The 21,196-nt window shown below is 39.1% G+C and overlaps 1 protein-coding gene and 1 long non-coding RNA gene across 7 annotated transcripts in view; both read right to left on the bottom strand.

The window, feature by feature from the left end:
• The window catches only part of LOC131683143 (glutamate [NMDA] receptor subunit 1), a 1,648,542-nt gene that overhangs the window by 1,395,505 nt on the left and 231,841 nt on the right, over positions 1-21,196 (bottom strand). The window lies entirely within an intron of this gene.
• LOC131683149 (uncharacterized) lies at positions 9,914-14,723 on the bottom strand. Its single transcript, XR_009304401.1, has 3 exons — positions 13,086-14,723; positions 12,182-12,972; positions 9,914-12,125 (listed from the first exon to the last, which is right to left on the bottom strand). It is a non-coding gene; the product is annotated as an uncharacterized LOC131683149 (long non-coding RNA).

Here is a 21,196-nt window from a genome sequence, read left to right on the forward strand (position 1 = left end):
TAAGAAATATATTTGATTTATTATTACTATAAATATACTAAGAAAATAAATATTTTACATTAAGTAGTATAGTCCTACGTCTACAGCTCGTGCAACCCCATAGGGCTGCCCCTTGTAGTTTTTTCTAACTTAGTATTATGATGCTCCATGATAATGTACCCTACCTCTATACAACGGAAAACCCACTGGTAATGCTTGTAGGTCTAATGACTTGCACACAAAGGCATTCTCAGATGATCTATGACATCCGTTGAACTCAACATCAAGATGAATTTAGCGTCATAATTCTCAAGGAGCATAATGAAATATCAATATCATAATATTTGTCCAGTCATCCAAAAATATCAAAATGATGTTGATATTTTATTACATGCAATAAATTGCAAGAGCAATTCACCTCACAATATCATTCAATTTAGAAGTAATGATACGTTTAAAGATTTTAAGATCTGAGCTGATTAACGTTCTTGGATGACCTATAGCATCTGTTGAAGTTACTACTATATTCAACTTAGCTTCATGAAGCTAAGAGCATGCAATGAACTCTAGAATCTCCAACAGGTTATTTGTTATGATTGTCGATCTGAAGCTCTCTACATTAGATAATTTTTGGATGAACATAAACATCAATTGAACTCAATATCTTCTTCAAATTAGTACTATGCATCAAATCTATAAAATATTTGGTATCAGTGGTTATGCGTCTAAAACTTTGATCCAAGCTGCTCTTGTGTCAGGTGGGACATGCGTGCATATGCATACTTACCCACGTGCTTACCTATTTGATTAAAGGATATGTTTTGTTTGTGTTTGTTTATTCGGGTTTTAACCTGACCAATGATAAAGGGATAGTTTTTAGTCATAATAATTTTATTTCGTAAAATTCTTTTATTTCTTTCACGAACAAATTCTGTTTATAAGCCGTAATCTACAGAAAATTAATTGGTTCAGTGTATACAATATAGTCACCCAGTGAAGTTCAGCCGGAAATGAACGGGAATTCTGGCTGATTCTAGTTCGCATTCCGGCTCCAGTGACACAACCGATTCTATAGTTAGAATCGGTTGTGTCACGAGCCGGAATACGAACTGGAACCAGCCGGAATTCCGGTTCATTTCCGGCTGAGCTTAACTGGGCAGGCGTAATTTCAGACTATAACCGCAAGTCAGTATTCTTTCCCATCATATTTATAGTAGTATATAAATCTTTTTCAACATAAAATTGCTATGCTACATTTTATGCCGCTTTGTTTACGTTTCATATTCAAAGAATCTAGTTACCAGAATATTTTGGAAAAGATCTCTACTCGTATAAATATAATACGTAAACTGACTAGTTTACAGACTACCCGCAGTCTGAAACTACTTCTGACTAGTTTATATACAATGAACCAATTAATCATTGACAATAACTACTACAGATTATGGTTCAGAAAAAATTTGCCAGCAAAAAGTTTTTGTTACATCGAATTTAAAAGAAAAAGGATGTTTTGAAATTTGATTATTATGACAATATTATTCCCTAATCAAATAGGAAGGTAAGTGTGCTTATATTCACACATGTCTCTCATAACAAAAACTCCCTGGAGCAAGGATATGCAAGCCCTACCACGTATTTTGGTAATTTATAGATCAGTGGTTTTCAACTGGGGGTAGCGGATAAATTTCAACCTCAACGTATTACCCTAACATTCCTGTCCTGGATACCACTACATATTAGTTCAGTGGGTTAAGAATAAAAATACTGGTTGAGAATGTTCAGGAACAGAGTTCAACATGAAAAAGTATGGCGTTCATCCAATTGATTTTTTTCTTTTCAGACGATGGTATGCAATTTTCAGAAAGGGGTATACGATAAGAATCAATATTCGGAAAGGGAACGAAAAAGGTTGAAAACCACTGTGATAGATTTTGATGCATAATACTAATTTGAAGGAGATATCCGATGAATTCTAGCCAAACATTTCAGATGGTCCTAAGTGCAAATGACAGTTTGTCTTTGTTTACTTTCTCTTTGGCTAATAACGGCAGTTTATACGTTTGTTACTCAACTCTTAGCAGAATAAGCTAATCGAAATCAGAGTTTTTCGATATATCCTGAAACAATATTGAAAAGTTTCAAGATGACGCCTTAATAATCGAAAGAGAAAGTAAACAAAGAGAGGCTCTCATTTGCACTTAGGACCATGTGACATGTTTGTCGAGAATTGTTTTTATGGCTATTCAAACATTGTATGATGCACATGACTTCAGATCAAAAAGGGTGATAACTAATCTGTTGGAGATTTAAGAGTTATGTGCATACTCTTCAAGCTTCATGAAGGTAATTTAAAAATATTGTTGATTTAAACGGTTATTATACAGCTCATAATCGCGAGTCAGTCCCATGTTCTATGGGATTCCGTATCTACATGGGACTGACTTGCGATTATAGGCTGTATAGGTCATGTAAGAATGCCAGCACAGGACTTGAGATCATTAAGCCTATCCATACTAAGTTGAATGATATTGTTCTAAGTACTCCTAGATCTTGGAGTACAGGACAAATAATGTATAGATTTTTAGTTCTATACATAATTCTTGAGATTCACTACGATGTTGAGTTAACGGATGTCAGATCATCCAAGAATGTCTTTGAGTGCATCTGCAAGCATTAGCAGTGTCTCTCTGTCTTTACATTTAAATACATTGTGATTTATTCTCTTAGGATCTACTATAAAACTTTGAATTCTGAAGAATACATACAATTGTTACTTCTAATCCTGCTTTATTTGGATTTCAAAGTATATTTTTTGATTGCAGGTATAAATAAAAAAGTGATAGTTGTTCAACAGTATCAATACGTGTTGCGTTATTTATTTTATATTAAAGCATGCAAGTAGGATATGTTAAATGATAGCATTCAATGACGTTCTATAGAATTACTGCTTCATTCAAAAGAAACTGGGTGTTATGTTGAACTTTAATTTCATGTTTTGGGTCTTGTTTTGTTGCTCCTTTGATGACATTACGTTGTGGCAATATTGCTGACAGATTTTCGTAGTTCAAATACAAATTTTGATAGATATACTTCTGGTTGAACTTTTGCGGTTCAAGCAGAAGTGTCAATATGGAACATCAGTTATCGCACTACTGGAAAAGATAAAATCAGTGCACGGAACTGTCCGGAGCAACGTACCATTGATCAATTTTTAAAGTCAATGAATCTTCACTGCGTAAAAAAAAATTGGAAATACCGGTTCGAAAGAATTAGAAAAAATAAATAGTATGGAATGCTTTGGCGATACCATCATTTTGATATTTAGACAACTAATATTTCCTTGTAAGTTAATTCACCACAATATTGGTAGCACACCAAAATAATTTGCTTCACGAAAGAATTTCCGTCACGATTATCTTATTGGTACTTACTACTAAAACTGCTCTGAATTATGATCACTGGACTAAAAGTGAAATTGTCCTTAGGTGTTTTCTTATAGCACCACTATTACATCTAACGACAATATGCAATATTGAGTTATACACATTTTTAGTTTAACAAACACAAAAAACCACCATTTAAAATCGAAACAACTTTTTTGGTACAAACAACTACTCACTGTTGACAGTGAAAATGAATTATATCCATTTGACATTTGTAAATAACCTTTTTTTTATTTTCAACCATTTTTCTAGTTGTAAAAACGACTGAAGATGCTTATTTCCCGACGTGCTGGATTCTTACAGCAAACATTTTCAACTCAGAAAAAATAGAGCTATATTTAAAGGCAATCTAGCTAAATGCTCAATTTTAATTTCTAATTTCAACCGCACACGTAGTTGAAAGCGCAAAAAATATTTTTAGTTTTATTTTTGCTGTTTTGTGTCTCGGATTTCATTTAACTAAAAGCTTTTCCTGAAAACAAAAAAAGTTTTAGAAAAATGTGAATTGAATTTTAACTAAATTATTAGTTAATTTTAAGGTTTTCTTGTTAAATTCAACTAATCTAAAAACAGAAGCATAAATTAGCAGCAGAGCTGATTTCTAGCTTTCCGTGTTGCATTCCAGAATCTTCACCTTTTGAAGTGAAGGGTCCTTAAAGCAGCCAACCCCGTACTTCGACAGGTCTTCGCACTTTAGACCGGTTCGGCGACGGCCGCATCGATCTCCACAACTCTACAAGGCACATACACTTTGAATTGCTTCGTAAAACGCTCGCTGCGAGCAATCTGGTTTGCCTGGTCGAGGTCATTTACTATAACGCGTATCTTATTAGCTCGAACACGTGTTATCTGAGCTACGGACGGGTAGTTAGCAGTCAGCTCCCGTGAGGTTTCTAGAATATTGGGCGATTTCGTGTTGGGCCGGAAATACACCACCCAGGGTCCAGTCGAACTGGCTGGGTATGTTTTAATACGGGGAGGACTGGGGGAATCAGGGGAGGGAGTAATTTCGGGTTTATCCGGTATATCCATGGGAATATCATTCCCATCCAATGTTACTTCGCCCTCGGCCATTTAGGCACGATGATAACACGTGGTGTAAACGAGAGATGAAATTTATATTCAGGGGAAAGGGAAGAAGTAGAGACCGATCGGGGAAAGGGAAATAAAATAAAAATACTTAGCTTATATAGCGGCGATTCCGGCTATTCTGGTATTCACTTCACCAGCCTGGGCACCAGCGAACAAAGACTGCCTCAAACAATGGTTGACCTTCACTGACAATATTTATTCTTATTCACTTTATGCACGGCACCAGAAAACGAACTGCTTCGATCGAGAGCTCGGAGGGTTATGAAACACACACGACTTGTCGTGCTTTCTTCAACGAATTTTATTATAATGTTACTCGTGGATTGAAAATTACAGTTTCTTTAAACGGAAAACCAATGCGCTTCTTATGTATTTTTACTCGAATACTGCTGTAAAATGAATGACATGTAATATTACACGAATGAAAGTGTAAAATTGTATGCTGTTTGATGCTCTAATTGATTTTAACGTAATTTTCAATCAATTTTTTTAATTCAATCGTTGTATGTTTACATTCGTATTGATTTACATGTCGTTTAAATTTCATTATTTTTTGGCGTTTAACTACTCAAGGAAGTACTGGTGCAAAACCGAAGCAAGTCGCTCCCGGTCTCAGTAACCTGAGCTCAGAAAAGGAGTTTCAAGCACTTCCAGGAACATTAAAACCCCAAGTGTTCCCATATCTCAGCCAGAGAAAGGAAACAGCGCTGGCTAAAAAAATTTCTCTGAGATTGTGGACCGAATTCTTACTAAATAACTTGAAATGCGATGCTTTTGCATTATGCGAAACATGGCTTACTTCAGAAATAGACCTACACTTCCATGATTTTAATATTATTCGCTTGGATCGAGAAGACTCTTACGGAGTGCTTTTGGGGATCAAAAAGTGCTATTCTTTCAACCGAATCGACCTCCCCTCGACACCAGGTATTTTAACCTGCATACATCTGATTAAAACTTGAAATAAATAAATAAATAAAAATAAATGAATAAATAAATAAATAATTGCATTGCTTCCACCTACATCCCCCCTATAGCATCAGTTAGCCAACGACGGCTTTGCGTTATTGCCGAACTTCTCCCCGCACTGAGGCTAGTTTTAGGTGACTTCAACTCCCACAGAATTACATGGGGTTGCTTTCATGACAATAATCGATCCACCCTACTCCATGAACTTTGCGACAACTTTAATATGACCATTTTGAATACGGGGGAAATGACACGCAAAACCGAAACAGTACTAACGAGAGCGTCAAATATTCAAACCGTTGGATATTCGATTTTTACAAGAAGGTTCGTCCGGATTCCGCCCCGGCACAGAAGATCTATCGCGCCACATCCCCTCACGATAACGCGAACGAAACACCGTTTTCGATGGTGGAGCTCTAACTTGCTCTCTTGTCATGTAACAATAAAGCCCCAGGGCCAGACAGAATCAAATTTAACTTGCTCAAGAATCTGCCAGACTCTGCCAAGAGACGCTTGTTGAATTTATTTAACAAGTTTCTTGAGGGTAATATTGTCCCTCATGACTGGAGGCAAGTGAACGTCATCGCCATTCAAAAACCAGGAAATCCAGCCTCCGACCACAACTCGTATCGACCGAATGCAATGCTGTCCTGTATCCGAAAGTTGTTCGAGAAAGTGATCTTGTTTCGCCTCGACAATTCCCAAGTAACCAATAAGCATTATAACGTAGCCCAATATCTGCTTTAGATCCACATATAAAGCTGTTTTAAAGAGCCGTGAAGCCCTAAATACTGATATAATGCTGATATTATGCCAGAAAAGGCGAAATATAATGCTATTACTGTGCAGAGATTGACAGCTCGTTTCTGCAGTACTAATGCTATTATATAGCACCATTGCACGAATGTCAATTTTGAAAGCCTTATATTGGCAATACTAATGCTATTAAAAAGTTTTAGTTGGCTGTCATTGTCCGCCATGGTTTTGAAACCATTTCTTATGTTTTCTTCCGGTATGATGAGCAAATAGGAAAAATTTTAAAGTAAGATTTTCTGGTTAAAACTGTAATTGTCTCTCTTCTAATGCATTGTAATGAATATCCTTAATGGGTTTTCGTTCTCACATAATATGAATGTTTTACGAAAATTACCTTTAGTCAGTCTCAAACTGAGGTACCTTTCCCCGTCTTTCACGGTAAGTGCGCTGCGGTTGCTCCCTAGACTATATTGCACATGTTTGATTGAAATGAAATATGCCGAATGTAATCTTCAAGAAGAGTTGCATAACAAATAAACCCACATCATTACAATAGCATTATATCAGATTTTTATTTGCTCTATAATCGCACTAAATGCACTTGTAAAGCTTACATGCTTTAAAGATCCTTGAAGCATGTACGCGTTACATCAGCTTTATATACGCATATAGAGCAAGCGATAATGCTATATGTCGGCTGTGCAGTTATGCATTATTGATGCTAATATAGACCTTCATTGCATTGTTAATGCTGTAATGGAATTTCAATGCAACATCAGTTCAAATATATAGCCAATATAGTACAATGGCTTAATGCTTATGGTTACTTGGGTTGTGTTGAAGCAAATGGCTTACTGTCAGATACACATTTTGGTTTCCGCAAAGGCAAAGGCACGAACGACTGTCTTGCGTTGCTCTCAACCGAAATTCAAATGGCTTATGCTAGCAAAGAGCAGATGGCATCAGTTTTCCTAGATATAAAGGGGTCTTTTGAATCAGTTTCTATCAAAGTTCTTTCTGAGAAGCTGCACCAGATTGTTCTTTTACCGACTCTAAACAACTTTTTGCTAAACTTGCTGTATGAAAAATATATGCATTTTTCGCATGGTGATTTATCGACATCACGAATTAGCTACATGGGTCTTCCCCAGAGCTCATGTCTAAGTCCCTTTCTCTATAACTTTTATGGGAATGACATTGACGAATGTCTTGTCAATTGCTGCACGCTAAAGCAGCTTGCAGATGACGGTGTGTTCTCTATTACAGGTCCCAAAGCCGTCGATCTGCAAGGACCATTGCAAGGTACCTTGGACAATTTGTCTGCTTGGGCCCTCCAGCTGAGTATCAAGTTTTCCACGGAGAAAACTGAGCTAGTCGTATTTTCAAGGAAGCGTGAACCAGCGCAACTACAGCTTCAATTAATGGGTGAAACTATTGCTCAGGTTTCTGCTTTCAAATATCTCGGGGTCTGGTTCGACTCTAAAGGAACCTGGGGATGTCACATTAGCTATCTGAAACAGAAGTGCCAACAAAGGATCAACTTTCTCCGTACAATAACCGGAACATGGTGGGGTGCTCACCCAGGAAACCTGATCCTCCAAAACATTCATTTGCTGGACAGACTCAGTGAGACACAGTGCAATTAGAACTGCTGGCCGAATTAGAAACGAACTGTTTCTCAGTCATGGCATTTTCATGGCTGTCAGAAATTTGACGTTTCGTTGTTGTGCTTTATCGGAAATGCTAAATCTGGTAAATACATAGTAAGTTTTTTTTTTTTATTTTCGGCAATAATTAATAGAAGCAGGTACATTATCAAATTGAAATTCTGCAAGAAAATATTTACTGTAAATTTTAAAATATGGAAGAAAATCTTTTCATTTCACAACTGAAAAATCAGTCAAAAGAACTATGTTTTTTGCACGGAAATATATGATCTCTTACACAATATAGCAATAAATTGAAAATAATGGAATCGCAAGCTTTTTGACTTATTAGATTGTACAAAGATAGACAGATAGATATTACTAAATAAATAGTTATAATCATTATATCAGTACAGATTTCAGTAATTTCCGGCATCTATTCTAAAGCCTGTTCAAAAATACATGGTGGGGCCAAAAAGATTTTCTCAGTAGATGGCATCGATTTTGGATTTTTATTGACGTCAGACATATATTGCTGGCAACTACTCGCTAAACCCGCACCAAAAATATAATTTCAAAAGTTATTCGTCCTCTAGGATTTTACTATGACATCTTTCGACTTGCTGCTTAAACTCTTCAATCGCGTATAACCATCCTACATGGGGTTGGATCGATCGGTAGTTGCCGAAGAAGATGGTTGCGTTCCAGTAAAGCCCATCTAGAATTTGAGCTGGTTTACGTTCTATCAGAAATTCGGATCAAATGAAACAACCGATCGCGACTCATTATCGGTTGTTTCACTTAAAACTGGTTGTGGCTGGTTTGACTAGGATTAAAGAGTACTTAAAGGTTGGGATGATTTTGGATGTTTTGATGCATTTATTTTTTTTTTAATTTAACCCTTGATAATTATAGCGCCTTGTACAATATGTTTGGATAGTATAACCTTGATTTTCATGATATTTAAAACCATTGTTTAGTATTGTGGTTGCAGTTGGAAACTCGAAAATGCAACCAGCCACAATCGTATTTTCTCTGTTTTGAACAGTGGAATCACGTCGGAAGTAGTCCGCAATTTTCGTATAATGGTGCGCTATAATGCACACTACTCTCGATGTCGTGAATTAGCATTGAAGAAGAGAGAAAAAAATTGTCGCTGGTTGGATTTTCCAGTTCCAGTGTAACGATAGTATTTTAACTGCACAAAGACAGATAGATTAATAAACACACAAATGGTAAAAAATACTTCAACATGATAAAGAAGAAATAAAGTCAGTAACTGGTAGGTCACGCTAGCCGGTAAACGATAAGCATGTGTATGTAAAAATTCAAAATCCTACCTCCAGAGCTATTTAACCTTTGCACTCCTAACCATAATCCTTTCCATGTACCTGTTACCTCTACAAATGATAGAGGCCAAATTGAACGATTCAATGATAGAATATGATGATTGAATCAAGATTAAACTCATCGAGTGGCTCGCAAACCAAAACAATAATATTCCAATCTGATTCACTCACATCCAAACATCATTCTTAGAAAATCTTGAGAGAATGAGAGGCTTTCCGACTTAAAATGGACGGGAGTCAATTGAGTGCCGCACAGCTGCTTTCGCGAATGAGCCCTGCGACAAGCTTAGTGTATGCTTCCTGGCGTTAACTTATATCCGTAAGCACAAAGCCGTACCAACCGGACTAACTTTTAAACCGGCCTAAAATATTTCTAGAGAAAATTTTCAATAGGACGTAAGTAACATTGAAAGCTTCCCTTTATTTACTTTCTCTTCCGTTTATTACGACGTCATTACAACACTTTGCACTAATTTTCCAGTACATATCGAAACCCGACGGTTTTTACTAGAATATTATGCAAAGAGTAGAGTAGTAAATGTTGAAATGGCCTAGTATTAAACAGAAGAGAAAGACCCCAAAGAGAATCTCTCATTGTTACTTACGTCCTATTCTAAATTGTCTCTAGATTTGGTAAGCTTTAATCAAACGATGCTGTCATTTATATGGCTGCGTTCTGATCTGCGTTACACGTCAATGTTAAAAAACAACAAATTCAAGTTAAAGAAAATGAGTAAAATAGACAACATGGTGAATTGTTTTTCTTTCCGATATTTTCGTGCAGTAATATAGCTTTTCTTCGTCAAATGTCTCGTTCTATAGCGGGCGAGTACAATTTTTGTCAACTTGTAGCCGATATGTTTCTGAACTTAGAACTTTAACGTGTTGGATAATTGAAAGTTGGCCGATGATGTACAGCACTTTGTAGTGACATAATATTAAATGCACAAAAGAAAATAAATTGGTATACATAATATGTATTACATATGCACTAGGGGGAAATCACTCTAAACTTGGTCTAAGTCCGACCCCTACCAAACAAGATTTGACGGGATTAGAAAAGTTTAACCGAGATTAAAATAGTTTAGTGAGATATTTTGGCATCAGAATATTTTAAGTGACAGCTGCTATCTAAACCAAGACTATTGAAAACTAGGTGGGATTATCCGAGAACAGCAAAACTTAACAAGATTAGCTAAAACTAGTCGGGATTATATTGGGAACAAAAAAGTTCACTAATTTATTTTAATCCAAAGTTTAGAGTGATTTAATAATAGAGTGGATTAATTTAATTATCGTTTCTGCTGCAGTTATTTGAGCTGGTCAAATTCCAGCAAAAATCCGCATTACCGTCGACGGGGGTACGAATCGATGGGTGGACTTTGTTAAGGAAAATATTGGCACAGAAGAACAATTAAAGTCACCCGATCTGGTGACGGGGGATTTCGATTCCTGCACCTATGAACTCATGTCGTACGTAATGCGGTTGAATTGCAAGATAAGAACATTACTAATTCATAAAAAAAAAATCATTCGTAACTGATGACTATTTTACAGATAATCGAAACACCCGATATGTATGCTACAGATTTTACAAAATTTCAAAGCACCGGTTACGATAGCGAAATAAGTCGAATTCTGTTGTGTGAAAGTTCTGGCCGGTTGGGCCAAATCATGTCCAACATTAATACTTTGTTCCTGGCCCGTGACATTCTACCGAATGCATTTGTATTCTTGCGATCCAGTAACTCTCAGTTAGTTGCTACCGGTGGAAACCCACTTAATTCAAATTCCCCCTCGGTTGGTACACGAACGTATCCGGTTTCGCTTGTTCCAATTGAACAACGTGCCGTATGTAGCACTAGTGTATTGCTCTGGAACCTCGACAACCGGGTGATGGAGTTTGGTAAACACTTCGAACACTTACTCTAGCCAGGAAGTTCAAATTCAATCAGAGAGCGCCGTACTTTGGTCAATGGGAACGACCCCGAAGGATATATGATAAGAAGAAAATTGTCTGCAACTCAAAATACGTGTTCAAGTCAACGAGCTTTTAGGTGCTTAATACAATTCCCTCATCTCTTTATTGATTTATTAGATGTAATACAAATATATTGATATAGAATGATAATGTCATTTTCTTAAAATAAATGTGTCAAATTGTAGCTGTTTAGAAATGCTGTTTAGAGCAACGATTAGGAAATAGAATAGCTGGATCATTTCTGAGGTTCCAAATGCTTGCAAGTTTAAATGCAGACATTGCCTAGGGTGTGTATCTCTCCAAGAACCTGGAGTATAGACAAACCTCACGAATGTGGTACCTGTTGATCAGCCAGCACATGAATCATCCCAACCCTTATCCCCCGTGCGGTTGTGAGCCATACACTCGTTGATCGATGTATGTACCAGTAGTAAGGTTCCGGATCGATTCCTTCGCGCTTGTGTCCCTCCATGAACTCTACTTGGTCCCAGGACCTCATCGAACCTCCCACAATTTCTCCTACATTTGGTAACAAAACGTCAACGCTTTCGGTTAATCTATCATCCTTGGTGACAATGTTCTCCTTTAGCCAGTTAATAGCATCGACATAGGTCATGCGATGGAAGGGTCTCTTCGGTGGCATAAAATTCGGGTTAAGTTCCTTCACTAGAAGATCTCACGGAGATTTCAATACTCGATCGACAACATCTACTATCAAATCTTCCAGCCGATCAAGTAGCTCTTTGAAAGTAATGAAGGGACATTCACCCTCAATGTAACTGTATTCTGCTAAATGACGGCGAGTACGACTCTGCACTGCACGGTAAATTTGAGAAATACAATAGACATCGCCTAATGCCGGCAAACAGGTTTCCAAATATAGTTGTGAGCTTTGCGTCAGGAATGCTTCCTAAAATGTATTTATTGTTTGAGCAAATACTTCTAATGCGAAAAATTTCTATTTACCTAAAATAGTCCAGTTTAAAAGATTCGACCCTCCTTCAACTTGTGTTTGCACCAGCGTCGGTGGCGTTACCTCCGTGTAGCCACGTTCATGCTAATGCTCCCTAAATGCCATTTTAATGACATCTCTCATCTTGAGAATCTTAGAAGAAATTTCGCCTCGAATCATAATGTGTCTGTTATCGAGCTGCACATCAGGATTAGCATCATCGTTCAAAATAGAGTCCGTCCCACCGATCAGGGCTAATCCGATCAGCTCCCAATCATCAACGTGCAGTTCATGTCTACCGGGAGCAGACTTACCCTCTGGAACCTTTTTCAACGTACCGAATAGTCCAACCGAGGACTCGGATGATAGAATCAACGCGTTGTGTCTAACACAAGGTATCGCTGAGAACGCTTTGCAAGAAACCGGCTCCATCGCGAATTGTTATAATCATCAATCCTTTAACCTGCCGTCTTTACCAGTGAATACAACAAGTTGCATCTTCACTGATAATGATCTTTTTTCGGTTCCTGCAGGTTCTGTACTCGCTTCTTGGCATTATTCTCTTCACGCTTCTGCTTACTGACGTTTTTGAAGCCATCGAGAACCCAGAGCTTTTGAATTTTCTTGAGCTGAGATTTGGCTGCCAGTTCGTAAGGTGATTCGAATTTGCATCCTCAGCGTCCGCGTAAATTGTTGGGTAAGGTTCCTTGCCGGCGTGCTTCATGGCTTGCAGGATTGTTTTGAAGGGTTTTGCCGTTGTTCCATCACCGGACTCGACATCGCCACGCTTTTCCGAGGTGTTCGTCTGAAGGTGGTGAGAAAAATTGGATCAATATTCAATTATTATTATCTATAGCCGTTGGTTGAATTTCAGCGGTCGTTCTCTTTCCGGTAAGTGTAATGGATAAGAGCACTTACTAGCAAGGTTGGGTGGTCTTTTGTTGAGTGCCGAACAGGCGATTGATTTCCGTTTCATTCTTGTTACTACGAGCAGGTTGTGCTTCTTTTGCCATCTCAGTATCGATATCAGTTTCGGCTGCTAACGTCGGATGGCAATCTAACGAGAAGAGATTATTAAAAGAAAATTTTAGGGAAAGAAACCACCCAACTTACCACTACTCGCCACTATGAATTGAAACTTTTCATAATTAGCGTCATACTGTTTGACTTTGCTGTCCAAGCATTCCTGACGATCTTCCGGGTGTTGCATGTGCATCTCCACCCCCGGAACGAGCGGTAGTGGTGAAACGGATAGTAGAATTCTTCGCATACCACTAACCGTATCGTGGGGGATCAAACATTCCTTCTCGCCATTGTTGGCGATTAACATGGCAATTTCTCAACGAGAGCAATTCAGTAAGCTATTCTAATGAGGCTCAAGCGTAACCCATTGTGAGCCTACCAGAATTTTTTCGATGGAGTGAAATTATTAGAACATCCTGATAGTAGAGCAAGTGCGCGTCAAATCCTATTATTATTTAAGATATGCTCTCACACTGATAGCTGTTCAATTTCTCACAAGTATATGTGCATGTATCTGTCCACCTAGATTGAGGGAACATTCGAAATCAAAACCCCACTGCTTCTACGGATACACGCGCAACAACGACGAATCACCTGAATACACCTCTATGCTAACCGGATCTAATCTGCTGGATATGCGAGAGTTAACTCACATCTCCTTGTCTATAAGCCTGAAACCGAATAAGGAGATTCCCAAATTCGACACCAATGGACTGGAGTGTATGGAGTTGCAGCAGACTATGGCGCGTATTTATCTGTGGTTCGAGAAGTACCGCAGTGAGGTTCCTACGAGGGCGATGCTACCGCTAGCAACGTTGCTTAGTGGCAAAAGGATCTGCGTTACAAGGCTGCTTCGTCCGATCAACGTTCCCTTTGTGATCGATCAAAACGTGGAGCGAATGATAAGGCGATGTTTCCCTAATGCCTGTTCACTAGGGTGGGACAAAAAATGGAATCCAGCTCCGAACAACTTTTCAGGTACCATTTGGGTCCTAGAACAACTGTGCAAATTCTTAGCTCGATCCTTGAAACTATATTTTTGCGCCCACTGTTTAAAGTTTACATGGGATTTTGTATGGAAAAACTAACTTTCACAAAATAATTCCTCCGGAAGTCGCCCGTTGCTTCCTAAAAATAAATTGTTATGTGGCTTTTATGGGAAATTTAACAAAGAAACAGAGTCTCGAAAACCACGAAACGATCTGACGCTTGAGCAAAAAGTTATTAAGCAGAAACCGATCGATGCTCTGATGACTGATAAAATATTCATTTTTTCTAGCACCACTGCTGTTGGCTGTCCAATTATATGCAATTTTGTTTTGATCTTCTCTTAATGTGGTTAAATCATTTATTTATGCTGTTTGGCCACTTCGCAAGGGTTTTGGGGGATAAATTGAGGCTTCTTTTGTACATAATAAGAGAAAGTTAAAAAATTTGTATATTATTCGACCGTCAGCAGCAGTGATGCTATGAAAAGTGAAATTTTCATTAATCCTCAGGGCATCAATCGGTTTTTGCTTAATAACTTTTTCCACAAGCATCAGATCGTTTCGTGGTCTTCTAGATTTTGTTTCCCTGACAAATTTCCTAAAATAATAAGTCATCTATTTATTTTTAGGAGATAACGGGCGACTCTTGGAAGAATTATTTTGCAAAAGTAAATTTCCCCATACGAAATCCTATGTAAACTTTAAACCGTGGGCGCAAAAATATAGTTTCACCGACCGAACTAAGAATTTGCAGAGTTGTTCCGGGAGCTAAATGGGACCCAAAAAGTTACTCGGAGCGAAATTTTATTTTTTTCATACAACCATGTCCCACTCTACTGTTCACTACAACACGGACGCATGTTCACAACTTGGCGGAATTTGGTCCACTAACCGAGTAATTTTTAATCGGTTCCAACGATAGACAATATTTATGAAGTCAAGCTTTTTTTCAGGATATGCGCTTCACCGAAGGATTTAGATGTTTTATTAGTTTGTTTTTACATCATTTTGAAATACGATGTGTATCTTATCTTAGGACACAGTTTACTAACAGGCGATAGAACTTTTGTCCTTATACGAGCGAACAACGATTTCTACATTGTAGATCCAACCAGCGGTAAAAAATACTTCAGTTCCGATACGTACCGTCCTTTAAGTAGAATTTACTATATTGTCAATCAGGACAACGTCTGGGGAATTATTCAAAAAGAGAATCGGGCGTTATTCGTCAAGAGAACCGGGTTGAAATATTCAGAAAGAAAACCAAGTGTTAGGGCCGGAATTAGCCATCGACAGTTCTCCAAACCCAGTTTTGAATTAAAATTTTCATCGGCAAGCTTTCTCCCGTATATAGATTTTCCATCCGTTCCATTGTTTGCAGTAAAATCTCCACCTTGGCCATCTAAAACGAAAAATTGGCATTTTTAGATGCACATAGCCCTCATAGCCAAAACCTTGCTCTCCAGCACACAATGCTCGACAATTTTCAGCCGTCTTCGGTACAATATCTGCTCTGAGGGATATTATAATCCTTCCCACGCCATTGCTCCCTACTCGAATAACGAAGTACATCTGAGGATTTCATTTTTCTCTTTTGCCGGCTGAGTGGCTTCAACCGCATCATCTTTCCCGTTCTCTTGATTCTGTAGTGTTGCACCAGCATGCTGCAACCAGGCGTCCTCCGCCCAAACCGGCTTGTTGCTACCCTCTTAATCCGCTGTGGTTTTGGTACGTTCACCTGTATCGTTCGGCCGCACAGTCCTGAATTGTTCATATTGTCGACAGCGGCGGCAGCATCGTCGGCACTCTCGAACTCAATAAACGCAAATCCACGGTGCTTCTGTGATTCGTCATCAACCGGAATATCAATCAGATCGCCAAACGGAATATTAAACCAAAATAAACAAAACAGTGACAGTGGTGACGTGACAGCTGCTATCTAAACCAAGACTATTGAAAACTAGGATTATTCAAGAACAGTAAAACTTAATAAGATTAGCTAAAACTAGTCGGGATTATTTTGGGAACAAAAAAGTTCACTAATTTATTTTAGTCCAAAGTTTAGAGTGATTTCCCCCTAGCATATGCATGTATTATTCAGTTTGAATAGGCGCTCGTCGAGTTAAACGAGTGGTTGTAATTGGTGCCATGATAGTTATTTCTCGACAAACATATGATTACGGGTTAAAAGAGAACTGTCAAAATTCTCTTTGAAAGGAAATTTCGGACAAACCGTTACTGGATAAACACAGTTCATAGCAGTTACACACTTAAAATCTATTACCTACCAGTAGTTAATTTGAATTTGCTGTCCTTATTTCACGGCCGGAAAACAAGGAAGAGGAAATAATTTTTTTACTCAAAATTAATGGGATGAAGTTTAGTCGGCTTTGGGGAACATCTCATTAATTTTGGGTACATTTGGACTCCCTCTCTTTCGTTTTTCGTTGGAGGAAGTAGGATGCGCAGATTTAAGATTATCTACTGCTAGGAAATGCAAGTTTTCTGTGTAATTCGGATAAATATACACGGTAAAAAAAACTTTACCCATTGTATTCAAATTGCCCATTTTCGGAAATTATTCGAGCTGTCAAAAAATGGGTATTTTTTGCTACTAACAATGAGTGCTTTTTATCCATTTCACAACTACTCGATGAGGTAATGTCCATTTACATTTTAATCTTAATAATGAGTGAAAAATCATTTGGAATTATTTTAAGCGAGTTAACCTGCAAACTAAGGTTTATAGCGGAGCCTCCAAATTATCGGCCTGCATCTGAATCCGTGGCTGAAACGGAACATTTCGGCAACGCTCATAAAACAACGGCTGTTTAAACTACTGAGGATGTTGCAAATATGCGCCAGCTCGGCATTTTTAGAGCATCGAAAAGATCCAGCCATCAAAAATATATCCAGTTGGCGATTTTATTTTGTTAAGTAGTTAAGGAGACAATATTGTAAAATGAATGTTAATTTATGTTTTTTTTTTAATTTAGAAATAATTCTATTGGCAATATTTTTCATTCTGGCGCGATTTTCATGAATGGATTTTTTTACGCATTTTGTAGTAACAATTCTACGAAAAATAATGGGTAAAACATACCCAGGTTGACATACAAGATCTGTATTCATTTATGGGTACGGACTCTTTACCCAGTAAATGGGTTATTCCACTTTTATTGAAAATGTAATAATTAGTACTTTATTTTATCAGTGTAGTTCGTCAGTGCTTGTCTTTACTACCTGATAAACTGGCTTATTTATTGCCATTTTTATTGCGAGCAAAGAGAGCCATATTTATCCAGAAGAAAGCCGAAGAGAGGATGTAGTAATCCAAATTATGAGCACGATTACCTAATCAAACCTGAAATACCAAAAATCCAGTAATATTAATTAATAAAAATTACAATTAGTTACTTCCTATAGTCTGCGATCTGTCTGATAATGAATTGAGCATTATAAATTTACAAATTCAATCTGATACTGGATGCAGACAGTGAATCTTCACGATCTCGACGAAATCCGGTGTAAATCATATCTCAAAATTTCTTGGACCAATCGTTTTGAATTTTGCACAGTTTTTCTTCTTCACATCATTGCCCAGGCTACAAGAGCTTTTTGCAAACTGCTTATTATTATTATTTTACAATAACATCGTTCCTACCTCGATGGAAGGCAACTCCAAATCAGCATTAAGGACTGTCTATCTGCACCATTCTTCGCTACATCCGGCATACCACAAGGAAGCCATCTCGGTCCAGTAATATTCCTCCTCTACTTTAATGACGTCAATTTCACATTACAAGGACCCCGCCTTTCTTTTGCCGACGACATGAAAATTTTTCAACAAATACGGGATAAAACCGATGCCGAGCTTCTTCAGAGGGATCTGGACAGCTTCAGCACGTGGTGTGATCAAAACAGAATGGTTTTAAATCCGAGCAAATGCTCAATCGTTACGTTCACGCGGAAACGCCAACCGACTCAGTTTAACTACCATTTCTTCGGCTCGAGCATTCCAAGACACTCTCACATCAAAGATCTCGGAGTCATCATGGATTCGGCATTAACATTCAAACCACATACGTCATACATCGTGGATAAGGCATCACGACAGCTTGGGTTCATCTTCCGAATAGCGAAAAACTTCAGGGACGTATATTGTCTTAAATCGCTTTACTGCGCGTTGGTCCGCTCAACGTTAGAATATTGTTCAGCTGTTTGGAATCCGTACTACCAGAACGGGATTGACAGAATCGAGGCTGTCCAACGCAGGTTCATACGCTTCGCCCTTCGTCATCTCCCATGGCGAAACAGATTTCAGCTGCCGAGCTATGAAAACCGTTGCCAGCTTATACACCTCGATACACTCAGCATTCGGAGGGACTGCTCTCGAGCCCTGTTCGTCTCGGACTTACTCTCTGCCAGAGTGGATTGCCCTACAATCCTCGGACGTCTGGATCTTCAAGCCCGCGTTCGAGCTCTACGTAATAACTCCCTTCTGCGAGTTCCGTTCAGGAGAACCAACTATGGTTGCCAGAGCGCTGTAACCGGACTCCAACGAATTTTTAATAGTGTGGCGACGGCCTTCGACTTCAACCGGACGCGGAATGCTATAAAAGCGAAAATGTTGTCAATTTTAAAATGTAATTAGTTTAAGCAACCACCATTGGGGCCAAGGGGCTTGTTGGTGAAGGTAATAAACATAAACATCTATAAACATGTTAATCGTTGTTTTAGCAATAATCGGACTTTGATTTTGAAAATCTACGAAAAAATCGAAAATCGACCAAAAAATAAAAGCTACCTTAATTATTGCGCACTTCCCACCAACCTGGACTCCGCACGTTCAAAAGGCGAGTGATCAAACTGCTACTGAAAACTTGTAACCCGTCAGGGTAACAATTTAGCACTGGGTGGAAATATACCCTTTCGTGCATACTCTCTCCGTAGAGTGTATTGTTTACGAAAATTTATGCTCACCGCTGTTTCGATATCGTTCACTATTTCTTGTAAATTTTTATATAGTTTCGCGTTTGTGAACGGTTTTGTGCGTTCAGATAGGTGTAGTAATTTTTGTTTGACAATTGTACATAGTTAACATAGGGCTTAGGTAGGCCACCGCTCTCCTCTTGCTGCAATAAGTGTGCTGGATATGCTGCACATAGCGATGACAGTTATGCGGCGGTACTGTTTTTTTGGTGTTTGTTTTGGGTCGAGTGAAAAAGGCGGCCATCGTGAAGGCAGAAAGTGACGGACCACGGCTACAATCAGACGTCCAGAAAATTGCTGTGGTTTTTTTTTCGGGACAGTTTCCAGCCACTGTTAAATAGTTTAGTGCGGGCATGCGACGGTAGATTCCCGTCGAAAGTGCCGGCCCGTGGTCCGGGTGCTAAAGAAAGTGTGGTGCTGGATCGCCGTCGGGGGAAGCTAACTATCAAGGAGCTTTCGCTTCCCCGGCTAACCGTAAAGGATCCAGACGCACCATTCCGCCCTCGCTGGGAAGGATAAGCCGAACGAGCCTTGCTCTCCTTCCCAGTTAATAGCCAAGGAGAGCGAAGCAGGGTGGACAGCGGCTCCCCCTGGGAAGAACACTGCGGTGTCTTCCGGGATTCTTTGCGGGGAGCAAAGAATCCGGTGATTCGTCACCACCGTCGCTAGGGAGGTTCCGACAAAGGAGCAAAGCTCACCTCCCTGGCTAATTGTTAAGGACCGCTGCCGGAGCAGCCAACGTAAATAGGGAGAACTCGGCCGTTGCTGTTTCGGCCGGTCGGAAGAAGCCGCCCGCCTTTCCGCCAGCAGTAGCAGATCCCCAGCAGCAGCAGCAGTTGAGAGAGTAGCGGGAATAAAAGTCGGTAAATTTTATGATTTATTTGTTTGCTTTTTCTTGTTGTGTTACGAAATCCGAAAGTCTTGGTAGAAGCACCTAGGCTGTCCTGAAAAGAAGGGTTCGCCGGGCAAACAAGAACCCGAGTAGTGGGCAAACCCCTACTTACATTTGGCGCACAGCGCAAAACACACTGAAAAAAATATTTTCCTATTTTGGAAAATATTTTTTTCTTCCGGAGTGTGGGGTGCTTCTACTAAATAGAGGATTTTCGTAGAACAGTGGTGAGGTTTCTTCCGCAATATTGTTCCGCGGTCGTATTATTTATTTATTTACATTTTTGGTATTGTTTTTTGATTTTTGCATTTTCTTTTTTTGTCCGAATTTGTGGATTGCGTTGTTTGTGTTTGGTCTGCCGGACGAGTATTTTGAAGGTTGTTGTTATTATTCGGTTGCGGTGGCCAATCGCCTTGAATTCTCGATCCGGTTTGAGACATTTTTGGAACAGCTTGATTTCCTGAAATTTTAAGGGAATCGTTAGTGGGCGAAAAATCGAAAATAATACCGTGTCAGTACTTACATGCTTTGTGTCTTGGAGATTTCTTCCAATATAGCGCAAGTTATGATGGCGTTGGAGAAATTCAACCAAGCGTGTGTGTTCATGCGCGTCGATCATTTGCATTTCGATGAGCTGGATTTTGAGTTGCTATCTCGAAGCATTTTTATCTCTCCTGATTCGGATCTTTCGGGTGTCCAGCGGCAGCGGCGTCTTCGGGGAATTTTGTCGCATGAGCGGTCGTCTCGGAGGGAATTAGTACGCAATTTCCGGGGTGACGTGGGTGAAGAAAAGGAGATCTGCCTTGGTAAATTACTAACAATCAAGGAAGATCTCCAGTACCGGTGCCCAAACAAGGAGATTTACCGAACACGGTTGCTTCATTTGGGGTCTAGGCTCCAGGTTATCCGAAATTATGCGGCAGGGGAGGTCAACCAGGAAATTTCGGGGTTCGACAATTGCGACAGCAATCCGACGATAATAAAGCCCTAGCGTCTCAGGGGTCTGATGCTTTTTCAAAAGCTACCGAAACGCTAATGGGCGGGATTGCTTCACTGACAACAATTTCGTCAGTTTTGAGAAAGACGGTTCAAGAAGTTGTCTCACTTCATGAATCCGTGAATGAACTTCGGGC

The sequence above is a fragment of the Topomyia yanbarensis genome, chromosome 2, assembly GCF_030247195.1.
Source record: "Topomyia yanbarensis strain Yona2022 chromosome 2, ASM3024719v1, whole genome shotgun sequence".
NCBI classification, from domain to species: domain Eukaryota; kingdom Metazoa; phylum Arthropoda; class Insecta; order Diptera; family Culicidae; genus Topomyia; species Topomyia yanbarensis.